We start from the raw sequence: 21,481 nt of genomic DNA on the forward strand, positions 1-21,481 counted from the left end.
GAAGAAATCTGTTGTCCTGCCATGAAAAGAGGTCTCCTCCAGCAATTTGCAGTATCATGCCAAGAAGAACATATGAAACAGGAAGTCCAAATCTAGCCTTCCAAAATAAAAGAAGTTTGTGAACAGTCGCCAGAATTCAAAGTGCCGCACAATCTTATCAAAATTGAGATAAATGTGGTAAGGGGAGATCAGAAACTCATGAGAACATGTGGATTACGTTTGCTCCATACATATACCATCATAAAGGTGAGCAAGTTCAGCTCAAAAACAGAATTTTTGCTAGGGACTCAGACACCAGCTGGAACATGCCACCAACAAGCACAATTCCTGTCAAGATGCTTTCCCCCTCTGTCAACAGCTGCCCGACGGTCCCTTTTGCGCATGGCTACAGGAGCTGAGATTTAGGCACGCTGTGAAGAATTATGCGACGAACGATGGAATCATAGATCTGATACAAGCAAACAGCCGTGTTGGCTGGATTTAGGTGACAGAGCTTTTGAGGCATTTTTCTGAACAACAGTTTGCGATCCTCCCCATATAGCGCGTCGTCCTCCCCCAGAAACAACCAGACGAAAAGCAAAACGAAAATCACGCCCCAAAAATCGACAGAGAAGGCGCTAAGAGTGAGAGAGAGTAGAACTCATTCTTGTGGATGTTCCTATCCCGTTTGATCTCCCAATGGTGTGGCCAGTGTAGTAGCCACAACACGATGCTCCTTACTTGTTACAAAAAACTGGGCTACAGCTCTTAAGTTACCGCCTTTGTTGCTTCATTGTCCCGCATGTTACGTTGGCCTTGTTCATGTGCAACCTTTGTCTTCATAGCTTAAATGTCGGCTTCTGCATGGCTTCCTTTGATTCCACGGTTTCCTGCACTTTTCTTGGAGTCCTTCATTAAATTTGACAGCATGATAATATTCTTTGGCATCAGTTTTTCATATTTTTCTGACACACACACAACACGCACACAAACAGAAACACACGCAAACACAAACACACAAGTGGAGTATGTATATTGGATGCGGGTACAGAAAAGGACAAAAAGATAATGCAGCAATCAAACACAATGAAACACACGTGAAAAGATAACATAGATGCACAACAAAAATGGAGGTGTTTACAGTTCGGATGCGCAGCAGCACGACATCCACCCCCTCTAAACCTGTGCATCCTCTGGATGAGCCAACTATCCATGATCATCTAAGTCCACAAACAGGTCCAGTTCTTCATCAGTTTCCGATAGACCTATTTCTCCATCAGCTACATCATCCATATTCCCTACTTCTTCTGCTAGAATTTCTTCTGACTGCTCTTCTTCTGCCAATGCTTCAAGTGCATACTCTTCATCTTCTCTTCTCTTGAAAATCTTGACTCATTTTCCAGCAATGGGCACCCTCAATACCGTCCCATCCAATTCAGCCAACTCATAGGTAGCACTGTCAAAAACCTGTTTCACCTCATACGGTCCAAACCATCTTTGAACCATTTTTCTCATGCTGCTATGTTGATTCTCTAGGCTACTCTCGTAGACTAGAACCCAATCTCCCTCTTTTATGGCTCTAGGCCGCAAGCGATGCCTCAAATCAAACCTGTCCTTGTTTCTGAGTCAAGCTGCCTTCAAACGATCAACTGCCAGCTGCACATCTTCTACCCTTCTCTCTAGTTGATGAATCTGAAGAGCTAGAAGCTCCTCTCTTGATAAATTCTCATGCCAAGGAAGAGCACTCCATGTGAGAGCACAAATTTCAGTAGGCATGACAGGTTTCTGCCCATACATCAACTCTGCAGGCATATATCCAGTAGTCACGCTATGTGTAGAGCGGTCTGCCCACAATGCAAAAGGTAGTAATCTCTGCCAATCTCCAATCTGACCTCTACAAGCTTTTGCTAATGCCTTAACTATCGGCGGATGCCCTCTTTCGCTCTTGCCATTCCCCTCTGGATTATAGGCAGTAGTAAGAGCCAACTTAATCCCAAGCCGTGAGAAAAATTCTCTAGCTTCATCTGCATCTAGCTCTCCACGATCAGCAGTAATCTTGCCTATACATCCATACCTGCAAAATATTTCTTCCAACAAGAATTTACATACTGTAGTGGTGGTCTTCGTCCGCAAAGATCTGCCTTTAACATAGTTTGTAAGATCCTCCCTGGCCAAGGCAAGATATCTCATCTGCCAAAGTCCCACTGGCAAAGTAACCAAGTCAACCACCCACTTATAATGCATACATAGCGGGTAGGTCAGATGCAACTCATCGCGATGCCACACTAAAGAGTAGAGCTGACAGTCCCTGCAAGTCTCCACAAAGTGGGAAACATCCTTATACATCCCTTTCCACCAGTATCTTTCTTTGATTTTCTCATAGGTAACCCACACACCTCTGTGTCTAGCCCAAGAACTCTCATGAAACTCTTGCATAATCTGTATCTGCGTCGCTGCCTCACAAACTACTCTCAAGGGTAGGCCGCCTCTCTTCTTTGGGTGCTTCCAAAGAAAATCATCTTTCAAGAAATACCCATAAGCCTTTCTTCTGATTTTCTTGAATGCATCATCTGTCCAATCAGCTCTTCGAGTCAATGAACTCAGATACTGACCAATTTGCAGCCACTCGCCAACATAGAGTTCTTCAGTAAAGGCTTCAACAGTAGATACATGACAATCATGAACAAGGACAGAAACTGCAAACTCTGTCTCTTCATTTTCTGCAAGCAACGACTCCTCATCCTCATATCTCGCTCTAGACAGCATGTCAGCACAACTGGATTATTTTTTCTTGCTATCTGTCGAAATTCTGGATTCAATGATTTGATGTAGGCAATCCACCGAAGCATCACTATATCTGGAGTCGAACAGCTAGTAATCATGCCAAGCAAAGGCAAGTAATCTGTTTCCACAACAACTGGAGCACCAATAAAATACTCTTGATCACACTTCAGTGCAGTGACTACTCCCCACAACTCTCTTTTAATATGCAGATATCTTCTCTGCTGCTCATTAAGAACTTTAGCTCCAAAGCGGATTGCATATCTGTTCCCATCAGCATCATCCTGTCCCACTGCCCAACCTATGCCAATAGGGATGGTATCAACTGTCAACATGATTGGCCATCCACACTGATAATCCGCCTTGTGAAGAAGCAGCTGATAGAGAACATCTGCTATGTGAGCAAAATGAGGAATCCAAATCATGTAAAATACACAAGCTCCCACAAATCTCCGCACCTCTGAAGTAGTCGAGCAATACTCTGCAATCCTGCTTATGGCATCCACCTTTGCAGGTGAAGGCTTCCTGCCATAATAACCAACCATATGCCCAACTATGATGACTTCATTAACACCAAAGACAGATTTCAGCCCTGAAAGAGTCAAATTCACCTCCTCTAATCGTGTCAATATTTGCTCACAAGCAACCAAATGTTCAGCCACAAACTGTCTACATCCTCGCAAATCAAGACTCTCATTCTTTTCTTCTTCTGCACAGCCTTTAATAGGCACATCATCTAAGAAAGGCATGGTATACTGCGGAATATAGTCTCGCAGAACTTTATGCATAGCATTCATCGTATGAGCAACTGAGTTGGTGGCACCTTGAGACAAGGTACACATCCTCACAAGACCAATAGGTGTCCACATAGTGGTGATATCCGTGCTTTCCAAGGCAAGCTGAAACTGGTCATAACCAGAATACAAGTCACCTAGGGAATAGGTGGCTCGTCCTGCAAAAGCCTCGGCAAACTCATCCACAACTGGTCTTGTTCCCACATTCCTGATTGTCACTCTATTTACGTGCTGCATATCCAAAGTAATGATAATCCTCTTCAACATTGCCAATAGAAATTCTGATGCTCGGACAAGCAGCATACATATCACCAGAAGTATTATTGGCTGCTCTCATGCGCCAGCCATGCTCTGCATCCATAGGCCACTTGCCACTCTCATAAACACCTCGAGCAATAAAATTAATCTCGGAACCATGATCGACTAAAGCGACCAAAGGAATCTGTTTCTCTCCAATCCTTACCACTGTCTCAGTGGTTGCTCTAGCCCAATGACTACGTGAAAAATGGCTGCGAGGAATGAGGATAGGGGTATCATCATCCTCATACTGCATAGGCTGAACTATTTTCTCCAACTGCGGGTTGACAGAAGCATTCTCAACCATCACTGCACCATCTTGCTCTTCCTCAAGAGCTCCATGCCATAATCCCTATAAAGCAAGTCCTTCCATTGCATGTCGTTTCCTCCGCAAAAGATCCTGCATCTGATCCTGTATTTCTCTTCTAGCAATCCCAAGAACTTCACCAATAGTAAAAGTGACTTCACTATTTAGAATTCTTTCATGAAAATTTTTACTCATATCCATCTGCATGTCAAGGTCTGACAAGAGCTTGAATCCTGGCTCCTTTCTTGATTGCCTCTTTTCTTTCATCTATTTGTCTGCCATAGGTTGTTCAGGACCTGATTATGCTGGAGAACTCGTCATAGGTGGAGCTATAGCAGGTGGTGAAACAAAGTCACCCCCTCTAGTCTTTTTGGAGGTGCTGAGACCCTCCTCATCTCTTCTTCTCTTTTCCTCAACCATGGCATCTAAACCCTGTGTTTTTGCTATATAAGCAAAAATAGAATACCTGTCAACAGGAGAATCCCATCCCGTTTCTCCTTGGATGCTGGAGCCCACACAAGTCATAGTGGATGCCTGAACTTTCCCTCTTCTCGCTATCTCTAAGGCAGAGGACCATAAGGCAGAGTCTCCATCTGATTTTTGCTCAAGCTGGACTCCATAAGCTGAAGCATCTCCTCTAGCACTCATATAAGCTGATCGCGCAGCCATATCATCAACGAGCTTCTTCATGCCTCCCTTACCAAAGTTCGTGTCAAGAGGAGCACCAGTCTCTGTCAGCCATATCTTCCCATCTTGTCCCCAAAACACTACGTTCTTCTTAGGCGCTTCCTGAAAAGCATCACAATCTCTGCAGTGTTGGTGCTCTGTACTATCGCACCAAATACATCGTCTCCCTTTTCTTTGGCCAACTAGGAAAGCAGTCACCGGAGCAGGTGCTACAGCAGGTACTGACATAAGTTGCTCTTTTAACTTCCCAACTTCAGCTTTGACTGCCTCTATCGTCAAATCCGCCAATCCTTTAATAACATCATCTACTGAAAAGGGCACTGGAGCAGGAGGAATTGATGGATTTACAACAGGAGGAGTAGGCTTAGGCATAGAACTTGCAGTAGGGGTAGAAGTAGAGGTCTCCAAGGATTTTTCAGAAGAAAATCCTATATTACGATGCAATTGTACCCTCCTGCGCTGCTTCTTAACAAGCACATTCACAGCATCAATGACATGTCTCCATTCAGTCTTTAAGCCTATATCTGTAGCTTGATCCTCCAAAAGATCATCGAACTTTTCCTATAAATCAGCATCAGCAGCTTGTAGAAATAATTCCACCTTCTGCATGCTAAGAAATTCTTGCGGTTCATAAGACCTGTATCCTCCAGGAAATATTCATCTTTTAATGCCTTCTTAAACTCTGTCCAACCAGCATGTGTTCCTTGAATTTCTGAAATTCGGACCTCAAGCGTGCGAACCACGACCCGCAAGAAGTAGCGGCTCCAAACGTCTTGAGAAACCCCAAAAAACTTCATCTTTTCTTCATACAGATGCAGGTAAGTTGAAACTTGTTGGCCGTTGAACTGCTTCATCTCCTGTTGGACAGCCTTCAAGGCATCCATGGCATCACTATCGTGTTTCGCATGTGCTTGCTGCTGCATATAGGATGTAAACGATTGAAACAGATGCTTCATGACATTCTCGTCCGTAATCTCTTCTTGTGAGTCTCCCATCTTGCTGGAAATTGACGCAACGCTTTCATATCAGGTTCACCAGAAATGTCGTGGAGTTCGTGCAAGAGCTGCTGAACATGGGGTTCAAGATGCTGCAAGGCATGAGGCTAACAAGAAGATCTCAAATTTTTATGCCAAAGATCACTATATTGCTTGCCAAGTGAATTACAACAAAGAAGCTGCCAACTACTCTTGACAAGAAGCTGCAGTTATAGGCAGACTGCCTTAGAAAAATAACTTGTGATCTCCATGTATATCCAAGAAGACTGGCAAGTTTAGCTCCTTTGCTTATTTGACATTACGCCATCACCATGCCTACGATAAGAAGCTGAATCCACAGACATCAAGGGTGGGGTGACAAAAATCTCCTCTTTTTTTGTACTGATCGACTTCATCCATAGTTATGTGCTGCTCTAACAATACATTGAGTGTACCACACGATACATGATGTGTTTCACCAAGTCCCAATCCAACAGCTCAGGTGCCATGTAGAAGAAATTTGCTGTCCTGCCATGAAAAGAGGTCTCCTCCAGCAGTTTGCAGTATCGTGCCAAGAAGAACATATGAAACAGGAAGTCCAAATCTAGCCTTCCAAAATAAAAGAAGTTTGTGAACAGTCGCCAGAATTCAAAGTGCCGCACAATCTTATCAAAATTGAGATAAATGTGGTAAGGGGAGATCAGAAACTCATGAGAACATGTGGATTACATTTGCTCCATACATATACCATCATAAAGGTGAGCAAGTTCAGCTCAAAAAAAGAATTTTTGCTAGGGACTCAGGCACCAGCTGGAACATGCCATCAACAAGCACAATTCCTGTCAAGATGCTTTCCCCCTCCCTCAACAGCTACGCGACGGTCCCTTTTGATCATGGCTATAGGAGCTGAGATTTAGGCACGCTGTGAAGAATTATGCGACGAACGATGGAATCATAGATCTGATACAAGCAAACATCCGGCTGGATTTAGGTGACAGAGCTTTTGCGGCCTTTTTCTGAACAACAGTTTGCGATCCTCCCCATATAGCGCGTCGTCCTCCCCCAGAAACAACCAGACGAAAAGCAAAACGAAAATCACGCCCCAAAAATCGACAGAGAAGGTGCTAAGAGTGAGAGAGAGTAGAACTCGTTCTTGTGGATGTTCCCATCCCATTTGATCTCCCAATGGTGTGGCCAGTGTAGTAGCCACAACATGATGCTCCTTACTTGTTACAAAAAACTGGGCTACAGCTCTTAAGTTACCACCTTTGTTACTTCATTGTCCCGCATGTTACGATGGCGCCGCTCAAATGAGTGCGTCCTGAAGATCTGATGGACGTATAGATTTGAGACGGGCATTTATTGGTGAATTTAAACCCGCACAAAACTTGGACACCTGCTGTGTCATGTCCATCTGTGGCGCATACTTTAAAAGTGAGACGAATTTAGAGTAGTATGCGTCAAGAGTGAGTCCTAGCTATTTTAGCTCGTAGAACTCATTCATTTTCTACGTGCGATATGCAGATGGTAAGTATCTACCGTGCACGGCTTTCTTCAGCTTCTCCCAGGTAATGGATCCCTCTGCGATCCCTTGATCCCTGCACCATTGCTTCCACCAAAGTCTGGCTTCGCCGGTGAGTTTTAACTTGGCGTGCATAGCCTAATTGGTGGGTGCAGTACCAACTGCTTCGAAGTAATCCTCCATGGATTCAATCCAAATTTCAACATCAACCTGGACGAATCTGCCTCTCCCGTCAAACTCGGGTGGCTTGATCTACTTGAGAAGGAACTTCTTCTCCTGGATCACAGCAGTACTTGATGTAGGAGGCGAATTAAGAACCTGTACCTGGGGTTGTGCCTGAATAAAGGTTTTCTTAACGTTACTATATGATAATCGACATTAGCTTATATTACATCTTTAATTCAGCTATCTCGTAAACAATGTAACTACTTAACTTTTTATCAACTCTTATACACAGCCAGACATTGATAAAAAGAAGTCTTTATTTGTATTTACATGGGCATAACCCTTTCGAATACAATGTTTCATGTGATGACAAGCCAATTGTTACATTTAGTTTGGGGAGAACAACGTTGTATTGCATTTATCTATAGGAACTGTGTAATAGTAAAGTTTTGGGTCATGGATCTTCAGGAATCGATAAGTCATTGGAAGTTCAAGATATCCTTTCCGTTGGAATCCATACTTCTCATGGCAGCCCAACACTTTAATCCTGTCGGCAGGGATTACATGGGTTACTTCCTCATATACATATGAGTTCATCTTATCCCTCCGACCTCGAATATGTAAAGTCGAATTTACGTGAGCTTCCACAAAAACGAACAGCTTCATGACTTTCAGGTCTTCCAACCACTTGATCCTCTTTAGGTTGGTCTGTAGATAAGCAAATCGGTGGGCAGCAATATAGTAGATTCCTGAAGCACCCGTCCATCTTCGTTCCATGTATAAAGGTGATGGATTATAGATCTGCTCCAGGATGTTCATCATCCCAATCCTTTGTCTATAGAGCGGAGAATGCATTGCACTCATAAACATGACCGAAATACCAAGAACTTGTTCCACGATTCGTAATTCTGCAAGATAACATTGAAGGTAAGGAAATGTTTGGACAGCAATAATTTCTTTACTTCATTTCATTGAGATCTTATAAAAACAATTCCGTTGTTGGTCGGCTCTGATACCAACTATAACGTGTCCACTAGCATCATCCAGGACACGTCTTAGCAGTCCATCAGAAAGGATGTCTAGAAAGCTCCGCCCGGCACTCCCATGGAATGTTACGAGATTTGCGATCTAGGGCTTCCCATGTCTGCCATGTAGTGCAAGTATTCTGGTCGTTCCCACTTAGGATCGACCGGAATTAGGGTTTTCCTGATTGGGCATTACCTAACAGCAACTAGCGTCGGACCCAAGCGAACTACTTTGCACAGAAACGCCAAGTCTGAAGAAGATTCACGCTACACTTGGTTCAAAGAGAATGGGAAACGAGAGGGATGCAAAGCTCAACCTCTCTGCCATAAGGCATAGTCCCATTCCGTTCCCCTAAAACAACGTAAATCGGGTAAGACATAACTCTAGGTCATCACTTTCTTGTTCGTGTTATGTGATGATCATCCCGCTGTTCTTTGAGATTTGAGAAAAGTTCTCGGCCAACCGGGACCACCCAACCGTAGGACGGACCCATGGCCCATCCTCCGCACTTTCCTCGGTTTGTTTTAGTTAGGTAATTATCTAACACATTAGTTGGACATGTAACAATCAGCTTCTTTAATTAAACTATTAAGCACTGGTTCCTTCACGTAATCTTATCACGTTGTCGAAGGGTTTCAAAAGCAATGTCGCAACTTCAGAAGTCCTTGATAAATTTCAGGCTAGAAGATCAAGCAAGAGAAGTCCTTGATAAATTTCAGGCTAGAAGATCAAGCAAGAGAATGAAATCAAATCTGTTATGACTGCAAAAACTTCCTGTGATGTTGATCAGTTGGAAAGATCAAAAATGTTCATGATCATATAGAATTCTTTGTATTGAATGAACCACATTCAAAAACATAGAAGAGTTCTGCATAGTATATATCATGTGTGTTTCTCTGTTAGAATAATAAATGTGCTTTGGTGATGGAGTAGATGGGGTGAAAAAGCGGCATATGGATGAGATATTATCAAGAAGGACTTGTTGATTCTGACTAAATCTTCTATTTCTGCACACTTCCACAGAGCAGCACTCTATCCATTATTTGACAGTTCTAGCTCCTTGACATGTGATTGAAGGCCAGATAGTTTCTCATGGTTTCAGCTTCTTGTACACTGTCCAAACGCAATCTTGTTTGCACTTGGTAGGATTGAATTAAAGACATCACTTTGCATGAGCATCCTCCCTTCTTCGTTAGAGCATCTATTTATCCTTCCTTTCTGTTATGCTTCATACTGAACTGAGCTACCAACATCTATAAGACTTGCCCTCACTGAAATAGGACTTTCCTTCCTTGATGTGATTGTTGCATCTGAGCATGGAACAGTTGATAATATGTTGGTCAAATCTGTTATAATTTCAGGACACCCTGCATTCTTTTGAGCATTCAAAGGGACTCCACCCTCTTGTCCAGCTCCATAGTTGCTTCAATAAAGTCTATAAGAACAAAAGGAGAGCTGCTTTTTCCACAAGCTTTAATTACAGTGGCCACCAGTTCAGAAGGAAAACCCATCTCTTGTAATTCAGTCGATGGATCAATCTCTGAATTGTCAATGATCTCTTTTGAATTCAATCTTTCTTGTTTATCACATACATCCTCATAAGGTCGCAAATCTGACTCCTCAATCGTAGACTGTTTGACTACTGTCATCACTAGCATAGCTTACGAGGCTTTGCATGAAGAAAGAAATGCTTCCACATGCTTCTGATGCATTTTGAACAGCAGTGGGACTGAACCCCAAGAGAGTACACCGAGTTGTACGCCAATTGCCTTGTCAGAAACTCGGTTATAATGTGCTTGGTCCTAGAAGGTCAATGTAAGCGTTACTCTGTTTCAATTTTTGACGATGTGATAGTGCTCAGAGAAGCGGATCGACCAAAACTGTCTGACAAAAATCACAGCTTTGTAGTTGATGAGATTAAGGAGCGCTGGCAGAAGGTAAATCACTATTGTCTGATTAATCTTTTTAGCGCAAGCCACTGTATCTTGAGGTGAGCTTTGAAGTAGCTTTTAGCTCCAGGGCATTGTTGTCGAGATCGACATTCTGCAGGTTGTTTGCATCCCAGAGTCTGCCATGAACACATTATCGGCACAACAGGGCCTGAGCAAAATGACGATTAATAGAATCCAGACAATCCTCCATCCGAGTTCAATCCCGTTGTCATGGATGATCAGATTCAATCTGTCGTCATCGAAAATCTTCAAGTGAATCGAGTCCTGATTATTTATGGGTTATTGAATTCAAAGGGGCGGGAGGTATACTCTATGCGGATGAATTATTTCAGCTACGGGGCGGCAGGTACACTCTATGCGGATGAATTCTCAGCTACAAATTGATTTTCCTGGTACCCCATTAAAGCTCCAGCATCAATTATATCCAATATCCTTCGAAGTTGCAAGGTTCTTCATCGTTTCCCCAGTCGATTCCCCTCTGTTGCTTGACAACAGTCGATCCTCCTCCCAATACAGTGTGATAGCCTCCCATCCTCCTTCTTTCCTCTTTCACAAGCACTGTGCAGCCCAAATGCCGCAATCCTCCTACTCCCCAATACACCACACTATTCTCCCCGTACTTCTGCATTTCCTTTTTTTTCCCGTGCTTTTTTTCTCTTCCGCCCTCTTGAACCAGAAAAAGTCCCCACTTTTTTTTAGCCACCCTTTTCTTTTTTTATACACACGCAGATTGTGCCTATCGAAAAGCGGCCTCCATCTTTAGCAAATATAAATGGAGAGCGACAAGGATAGCACAATCTCCAATCAAAGGTTGGCATAACATGTACACAATTTGCCCCTTCAAGGCAGATTAAACAGTGCTGTACTGCCACCTGAAGTAACACTATTACTTGTCTTGGGGGGAGGGTCCACCAAAGCAATCAAGACGATGAGGCCTATAGAAGCCGAAACATGCTACTACTATGTGTATCCGTCCCAGCGAAGTGGGCAAAACAAACACCAGCAACAACAATGTGCACCGAAAAACCCCACCTCGCACGCACAATCTCACCAACTGTATGTGCTGATGATGCCTTCCGTTTGATTTCAATGGCAAGTACTCCAAAAAGGAGCACCTAAATTGTCATCTCACTCGCATACCAGAAAGGGCCATTGACACCATACTCCCATGTAACATTAGAGCTTTGCAAAATAGTAGCTGCCCAAGTCCACTGTGATACAATTACACTCGCAATCAAGCCTATCTTGATGCTCCTACCAGCTGTATTGCACCATTCTGAGATGTGCTAAACATCAAGCAAGCTCCCACATTTGGCATACATATCCACCAATGTACTTCGACTTGCATCTCTTGGAATTAGTTTAGTACTTCCTCACAAAGCCCATAATCGGCATATCTTGAAATAAGTGTAGCCCATGAGATTGCATCTCGAGTTACCAATCTATCAAAAACTCCCTGTTTTTCTCCGTCTTCAGCATAGAATGAAAGAGCAAACATAACAACTAAGTATGTACAAAGTATCAAATCACACACACAACTTTTGGGTGGTTTTCACACCTCGAATGCGCAGCAATATGACAACATGACATAGAAAAACAATATCAAACAAGTTCTTTATTAACATATCATCATATTTATCTTTGAAATACAAGGAGTTTCACCCGTAGGCTTGTCCATAATCCGCCCAAAGGCTATCCAGTAATCCACAGGGATCACTATTCCAAGCTTCCGCCCGTAGACTAGTATGCGGGCCTCGAGATCCAATCCCGAGTCACGTTAGCCTCTTGTACAGGACCCGGAAGGCGAGGTATTTACGGCCAGAGCCCCCCTTGGCACCCAAGCGTCCTCCTGCTCCAAGTAGAGCTCTACGGAGAGACCTCTCGCGACGGGTTCGGTCCACGTTCCCGGTGCAGTCAACAACCCCCTTGGTTAGGGTCAGGCAGGCAGTCGGGGGTAACTGAAGCTGCCTCTCCCTTCAGGCCTTCAACCTGAAGTATAGATATTCATTTAATTTGTAATTCATGAATCAAACAGTGCTCTAAAATCTCTAGCAAGCACAAACATTTCCATTAACCGATCTTGTTGTTGGCAAACTGCTAAGGAAGGAATCTTTCCTTTTGAATGCATTTAGCACTCGATCCGGGGTACCTTGCAACTTGGCAAGATCCTTTATATTCTGGGTTAGGGCATACCCTATTAACCCAACTTGGTCAACCCTAAAGTTCATTGGATACTTTAGTTTTCGGTTTTAACCTTCCTTACTTAGAAGGATATCAAAGAATACATCCTTTTTGCAAGATAACTTGCATAAGGATTCGCCATCCTTGTTGAGGGTATTTCACTTTTCTTCTTATGAATCAATCACAAGACTATATGACCTCATACTTGCTACACAAGTCCTGCATCGTAATATACGATGAAACAATCCGTTTAGTTTCTTTAAGCTGACGTTTGTCAGACCTAGGGTCTCTTTTTAAGAACCTCAGGGACAAACCCTAGTTCTTTTACATTTACGATTTATTGACCCTACAATCAGGGAAGGTAGGCAAGTATTTAAGGTATAAACATTTCTTGGATTTTTAAATCATTCCCAATGCATATTTCGTAGCATAAGTATTTCTAAGTTTATGTTAATTCGGTTAACTTTAAGAAGGTAATATCGAGATCACCTCGGCACGATTTGTTATCTATGTGACAATTGATTTTTCAGTCCTAAACTTTATTCTTAGGCAGCATTGCAGTTGTAATCCTTCGAACGTGAAGGCAGCTTTACACTCCTTTTCCGGAATTCCACCACCGCTTCAGTATTCTTCTTCTTTCTTTCGAGGTAAGGAGCCGTTTAAAGAATTGACCATGGGAAGGGGGTAATAAGACCTTTAAGGTCTTAGCTTCTTCGGGAGGGAAAGGTTTACAAAGCCTAAAAAGGCCCTATAGGGTATATACACGGCAAAAAGGTTGTGTGTGAGTGTGGCTTCGCAAAGATATGAACCTTGGGAGATCTTTGGGCACGGGAGTAAAAGGACTTAGGGGTTTTCAAACCCAAGGGGGAAATTTGAAGGGTAACACAAGGGTTTATAGTACGGGGGAAAAAGGTGTGTAAGAAAAAAGGGGGACACGGGGGTTAAAAAGGGCTTAGGGGGTGTGTTAAAAAAAGAATATGAGGGGGTGCAACACGGGGTTTCAAGGAAAACACAAGAAGGAACTTATAAATTTAAGCACGGGGCGGGGGGGGGGGGGGGGGGGGGGCGGATTTGTGGTTTATGAGGCCAAGGGGAGTGGGGGTTTAATGGCCCCGTGGGAAGGGTTAAGGGTTTAAGACCGCGAGGGGGGGGGGGTGAAAGGATTCTAAGGTGATAAAACCGGGAGGGGGGGTGAAAGGGTAAATGAAGGTATAGGAAGGGGGCTTAAGGGTTTAAAAAACCAGGGGGAGGGGGGGTGAAAGGATAAAAGGGATATGAGGGGGTGAAAGGGGGCTTAAAGAGCCCCCTCCTAAGGCTTTATGGGCTGCAGCACGTGGCAATTTGGAGCTTGATGACGGTGGCCAACCCTCACGATAGTAGGTGGCGTTTGGAATCGGTGGTAGACGTCACGACGCAGCTCCCTTCTCCTTCCCTCCACACGGTGCAGCAGCACCGTTCACTCTCTCCCCTCCTCCACACAATGGACCTCCCACAGTCGCCGTCACAGCCTTCTTCTCTCCCTCACAGTCTATCAGCCTCACGACCTCCTCACGGCGAAACCCGATTATCACAGCCTTCCTCCTACCTTCACAGTCCCCATAGCCCTGGTTTTATACGTAGAGGGAGAGGTACCTCCCCTCCCCCACGCGGCGTGAATGCATGGCCATGAATCCAACCAAGCTCCAGCGAGGAGCTTGCTGGCTCCTCTATCCCCTTCCCTCCTTCCAGCACAACGCGCCGCCGAGAAAGGAAAAAAAATAATCTGAAATATTACAGTAGTCGTAGTCATGGTCATGGTCGTCATAGTCATAGTCGTAGTCGTGGTCGTGGTCGTGGTCGTGGTCATGGTCGTGGTCGTAGTCGTAGTCGTAGTCATGGTCATAGTCGTAATCATAGTCGTAGTCATGGTCGTGGTTGTCGTGGGGGTCGTGGTCGTGGTCGTGGTCATGGTCATAGTCATGGTTGTGGTCATTGTAGTCCTGGTCATGGTCATTGTCGTCGTAGTCATAGTCGTAGTCGTAGTCGTAGTCATAGTCGTAGTCGTAGTTGTAGTCGTGGTCGTGGTCATGGTCATAGTCATAGTCATGGTGGTGGTGGTGGTGGTGGTGGTGGTGCTGGTGGTTGTGGTCATAGTCATAGTCCTGGTTGTCATGGTCATGGTGATGGTGGTGGTGGTGGTGGTCGTGATAGTGGTGGTGGTGGTGGTGGTGGTGGTCATGGTGGTGGTCGTGGTCATAGCGTAACGTAGAAAGAGAGAGAGAGATGGAAGGATAGGATAACAATTTAAGAAAGAAAAACAAAGAGAGAGATGGAAGGAGAGGAGAACAATTTAAGAAAGAAAAAAAGAATGATAACAAAAACAAATTGTTTGTCGTAACTTAGACAAAATGGAAAACGATGAAGGTCCTGTTGTTCAAGATCGTGAGGCATATCTTAATCAGTGTGTCCCATGTCCTTGCTCTTAATGCAAGCTGGCAATTAGATGAAAACGTCGATTGTCTATAGAATACATACGATGATTTGGCGAGTTTCAATCTGAGATCATTGATTAGGCGATTGTAGATTTTCAACAAACGATAAGAAAAGTTAATATCAATCATGCATTGTACTCGCAAGCTAATTGAATATCATATACAATAAGATTGGGTCTGGCTGGCAAATTTTCTATCCAGGGAGGTGACGTCTCGTCCCAAGGAGGAGTGCACCCTTTGCGGCTAATTAGAAGAGTTCGTGGGCATGCGATGGATGGAGTGCATGAGCCAATCCACCACTTGCAAGGTCAATCTATACTGTCAATGCCAGAGGAGACAAGCAGCCTTCTAGACCTACCTACAATCTTGGAGCCTGAGATGGAGGCAATGATCGATGCATTGATTCCCATGGATGTCGAGACTTCTGATCCGCTTAGAGAGGAAGCATCCATACCATTATATAATGGGTGTCGAGTATCTCGCGTGAAGACACTGCTTGCACTCTTAAGTGTGCAAGCAAAATACAGGTGGAGCGATGCGAGTTTGACCGAGTTATTTAGGTACCTTGTACATACGCTTCGTTGATTTCTTTTCGGCACTATTATTTAAAAAAATTGTGCTTTTTCAAGGTGTTTTATGTTTTTTTTTTAGGTTATTGAAATATAATATATTACCACCTGCAAATACCATGCCCGAGTCTTGTAATGATGCACGACATGTTTTACGAAATCTTGGCATAGACTACAACAACATCCATGCATGTATCAACGATTGTATACTGTTTCGAGGAGAATACGAGACTATGGAAACATGTCCAAAGTGTGATGCTCATAGGTATCGACAAGACTTGCAAGGGCAAACTATCCCTTAAAAAGTTCTCGCACACTTTTCGCTTATCCCCTACATAAACTACATGTTTCTACGTCCAGCATGGCAAGCTTGAGAACGTGGCACGCGCAAAATAGGTCCACGGATGGAGTTCAACGAATATCAGTGTGTTGAGTGTTGAAATGACTTGTTTTTTAGCTGATTTTTGTTGTTTTTGAGAGTTGAATGGGTGATTTTATGAGATGATTGATTGGTTTGAAAGTGGTTTGAGAGTGTTTTGGATGATATTGATTGTGATTTGGAAGTTCATGATGTTTATCAGTGGAGATATGTGGTTCTGTGATGTTCTGATAGATTCTGATTGGTTCTGTATAGCTTCTGTTTTGTTCTGTTTTATTCTCATTGTCTTCCGTAAGGAGGGATGGAGTATTGATGGATGAAGATTGAGATCTTGTGAAAGTTTATTGAATGGTTTGTGAGAGTTTGGAATGGTTTGAGAATGAGTTATGTGGTTTTGATGACCTTCTGTAACCTTCTGTAGGTCTTCTGTAGAGCTTCTGTCTCTGCTCTGTTCTGTTCTGTACTATAGCTGTTCTGGTATTGTACTGTGACTATTCTGTATGCTTCTGTATGTGTTCTGTTGGATGATAGTGTAGCTTGGGAAAGTTTTCTAGCCTTGGAAAGAGGTGAATACAAGTGCAAAAGAGCTGAAAGAAGTGAAAGAAGTAGCTGCTGAAGACTCAAGTAAAGACTGGAGTGAAGTGACAGTAGTGAGCTATGAAAGGACATTGTAGTGGCTCTGGTGACTCTTCATATCAGACATACCTCTTGGGAGGGGTATCCACGTCCTAAGAAGGATTATTGAGAGTGATTTTGAGAGATTGTAGTGAGGATATGATGTATTATTGATAGAGAGAGAGAGAGAGAGAGAGTCAGAGATAGTCAATTCTACTAAACAGAGTGATTGTATATGAGAGATTGAGAGAGAAGACTATGAAGATATTGAAGAAAGGACCAATAGTAAATTGGAATAACATATGTACAGCTAATTGAACTTAAGGTATTGATTAATTCGGGTTAATAGGGTACGGCCCTAACTCAAGGATATAGGATTAACAAACAAACCCTTGGGCATCTTGCCAAGTCGCAATTGATCCTGCATTGAGTGTTGGATGTATTCGGAAAGAAGGATTTGCTCTTTAGCAGTTGGCCAAAATCACGACCATTGGAAATGATTGTGCTTGTAACAATTGTATAAAGCACTATTTGCTTTGTTTGCTCAAAGAATTAAAGGATGAAAAGATATCTAATGCTTCAGGTTGAAGGCTTGAAGGGAGAGGCAGCTTTAGTTACCCCCGACTGCCTGCCTGACCCTAACCAAGGGGTTGTTAACCATGCCAAGAAGGTGGACCGAACCCACTGCGAGAGGTCTCTTCGTTGAGCACTACTTGGAGCAGCAGGACGCTTGGGTGCCACGGGGGGCTCTGGCCGTAGATCAATCACCTTTCGGGCCCTGCACAAGAGGCCAACGTGACTCGAGATTGGATCTCGAGGCCCGCATACTAGTCTACGGGCGGAATCTTGGATTAGTAATCCTTGTGGATTGATGGATAGCCTTTGGGTGGATTATGGATAAGCCTACGGGCTGGAATTTATGTATTTCAAAGATAAATATGATAACCTCTTGAAAAGGAACTTGTTTGACATTGCTTTTCTATGTCAAGTGCTATGATTACATAAAGGAACTAGTGCCTAACAAGCTAATTAAGGAAGCTGATTGATACATGTCGAACTAAAATATGGTAGGTAATTAAATAACTAAAACAACCTGAGAAAAGGGCAGGGGATGTGGCCATGGGTCCGTCCTACGGATGGGTGGTCTTTGTTTGCCGGGAACTTTTCTCAATCATGATGGACAGCAAGAAGATCGTTCAAAGGACACGAACAGCAAGTGCGCTAACTTAGAGTCTAAGTTATAATAATTCTGATTTACACTGTTTTAGGGGAACGGAATGGAACTATGCCTTACGGCAGAGAGGTTGAGTCTTGCATCCCTCTCGTTTCCCATTCTCCTTGAACCAAGTGCAGCATGAATCCGCTTCGGACTTGGCGTTTTTGCGTAAAGTTGTTCGCTCGAGTTTGATGCTAGATGCCGTTCAGGAAATGACCAATAGGGAAAACCTTGAATCAGGTCGGTCCTAAGTGGAAATGGCCAGAATACTTCCGCTACATGGCATATGCGGAAAGTCCTAGATCGCAAACCATACTTTGAACAGCACCATCGCCACAGGGGAACACACCATCAGCCGCGCCGTTGAAGCTATGCATGGGGATCGCCATCTTCCACCTTCCTTTTTCCTCCACGTGGGCTCTCCACGTTGCCTAGAAGCTTTCTGGAAGCTTCTAGGGCCTCTTTAAGCCCCCTTTCCCCCCCTTATTTCCACCAAGAGCATTTTTAAACCCACCCCCCGGATTTGAACTCCTCCCCGTGGGATTTTTTCCCCCCCACAAAAATCCCTCTTTAAGGTCTTTTACACCCCTTGTCCCCCCTTTTCCAATCCACTAAAGTTCGTCTAGTACCCCCTTTCCCATGGAGTCCTATCCGAGGCCTTTAAAAAGGCTCATTAAGCCCTTTTCCCCCTTAGGTTTCCACAAGCTCCCATTAGCTGAGATTCTAAACCCCTTCCCTATTGCCTTCTTAAGCGGGTTCTTGTTACCCCAGGATCTTTTAAAATCCCCTTTTATTTGCCTTCCCAAAGCAACCTTTCACACCCCTTTTTTCTTGAATTTTAACGAGGAAACCTATAAAGCCTTCTAAAGCCGACTCCGAAAGACGGTGTAAGCGGTCACAAAGGGAGTTTTGCATTCGAAGAAGATCGGCCAATATCATAAATCTGCATCCAAGATGGAAAGACCGAATTCGCAATGGCTCCTAAGAAGGCACAAGGCGCAAACGCAGGAGGATCATCTCCTAGCATCCATGTGGACATTTCACCACAAGTCTAGGTTTTTCTTCCTAAAATTGATTAACGTCATAATATTTTGATTGCGCATGAATCATTTATGAAATTAGGATGCACTTTTTCGATTGAAACACTTTGGATAAATTAAAAGGAAATAGCTTACGATCAAGGAATTGGTCATTTTTATTTTCCCAATGGAACGAATCAAAGGACATAAGACGTCTACGCATTCCTAGCAATTTGTTATATGCATCACAAATAACGAATTTAGATCAATTAAAGATCATCTTTATAAAGTCGAAATTATTATCGTGCACTTTGATTGGGCATGGGAGTATAAATAGCATGTCGCATTATTAGACATCTCTTCTTCACAATGATTCGTTATAGAAAGTTGCTAATAATCCGTAGAAATTCACAAGGCATGAAATGGTTCTTGAGCTGCATAACTCTAGTCAATTGGTATAAATATCGTTTCAACTACGTAATTGTTAGAAAAGGCTGCATGGTTCAAACATAAAACCCCAAAGCTTAGTAGCATGAAACTTGATTCCATGTTATAGAAGGATCACTAGGAATTATGCCATAACTTAACTTACGCTTTGATCTTAGTCAGAAAAGTTAGGGATTGTAAAAACTACTCATACATAGACAATACATCATGTGGTTACGAAACTGGTATCGTAAATATCTTTAAGAATAGATAAGTAAATTGGTTTAAACCTAAACACCTAAAAATCGCGACGGACTCGTTTAGGAAGGGTTAATTCAATGCAACATATCCCAAAGAGCTAACTAGGGCTTAGCACGTTGAGGACAAGACCTAATCGCTCTTACTATCAGAACTAAAACTCTTATACCTTAAAGACTTGCCCACATTCATGGAATGTAGGGACAATAGTACATAATTGCGAGAACCGACCTAGGGTTTCTACCCTAAGGATCTCTTGCTAACAGGATGAAACTCGGTTTGAATTTGGAACCTTAGGACCGACAATGTAGGCCTAGTGCAATTAGGCTTAGATTGTTATGAAATTACCCTAACCCTGTTTCTTATCTAATCACGATACCGTGATTAGAAGACATCGTTGATGGGTAAAGTAGTCCCATGGATTAGGTGGGACACTTGGCAACAAGTGCAGAGTCTCATGATCTTGTGATTTCATCACAAGGGAATGGCCAATCCCTCGAAATGAGATTGCCAGATTCTTACGCAAGTTTATATTGCAAGAGGATGAGTAATCATCCTGATATAGTACCTTTCTTGGGTAAAGTGACCAAGAAACGGGGATTAGATATTTGCTTGGAAGCAAAGGACCAATAGTAAATTGGAATAACATATGTACAGCTAATTGAACTTAAGGTATTGATTAATTCGGGTTAATAGGGTACGGCCCTAACTCAAGGATGTAGGGTTAACAAAAAAACCCTTGGGCATCTTGCCAAGTCGCAATTGATCCTGCATCGAGTGTTGGATGCATTCGGAAAGAAGGATTTGCTCTTTAGCAGTTGGCCAAAATCACGACCACTGGTAATGATTGTGCTTGTAACAATTGTATGAAGCACTATTTGCTTTGTTTGCTCAAAGAATTAAAGGATGAAAAGATATCTAATGCTTCAGGTTGAAGGCCTGAAGGGAGAGGTAGCTTTAGTTACCCCCGACTGCCTGCCTGACCCTAACCAAGGGGTTGTTAACCATGCCGAGAAGGTGGACCGAACCCGCTGCTAGAGGTCTCTTTGTTGAGCACTACTTGGAGCAGGAGGACGCTTGGGTACCACGGGGGGCTCTGGCCGTAGATCAATCACCTTTCGGGCCCTGCACAAGAGGCCAACGTGACTCGAGATTGGATCTCGAGGCCCGCATACTAGTCTACGAGCAGAATCTTGGATTAGTAATCCTTGTGGATTGTTGGATAGCCTTTGGGTGGATTATGGATAAGCCTACGGGCTGGAATTTATGTATTTCAAAGATAAATATGATAACCTCTTGAAAAGGAACTTGTTTGACATTGCTTTTCTATGTCAAGTGCTATGATTACATAAAGGAACCAGTGCCTAACAAGCTAATTAAGGAAGCTGATTGATACATGTCCAACTAAAATATGGTAGGTAATTAAATAACTAAAACAACCTGAGAAAAGGGCAGGGGATGTGGCCATGGGTCCGTCCGTCCTACGGATGGGTGGTCTTGGTTTGCCGGGAACTTTTCTCAATCATGATGGACAGCAAGAAGATCGTTCAAAGGACACGAACAGCAAGTGCGCTAACCTAGAGTCTAAGTTATAATACTTCTGATTTACGCTGTTTTAGGGGAACGGAATGGAACTATGCCTTACGGCAGAGAGGTCGAGTCTTACATCCCTCTCGTTTCCCATTCTCCTTGAACCAAGTGCAGCATGAATCCGCTTCGGACTTGGCGTTTCTGCGTAAAGTTGTTCGCTCGAGTTCGATGCTAGATGCCGTTCAGGAAATGACCAATAGGGAAAACCTTGAATCAGGTCGGTCCTAAGTGGAAATGGCCAGAATACTTCCGCTACATGGCATATGCGGAAAG

The sequence above is a fragment of the Lygodium microphyllum genome, chromosome 3, assembly GCF_053477565.2.
Source record: "Lygodium microphyllum isolate KBCC chromosome 3, Lygodium_microphyllum_v1.1.10, whole genome shotgun sequence".
In the NCBI taxonomy this organism is placed as follows: domain Eukaryota; kingdom Viridiplantae; phylum Streptophyta; class Polypodiopsida; order Schizaeales; family Lygodiaceae; genus Lygodium; species Lygodium microphyllum.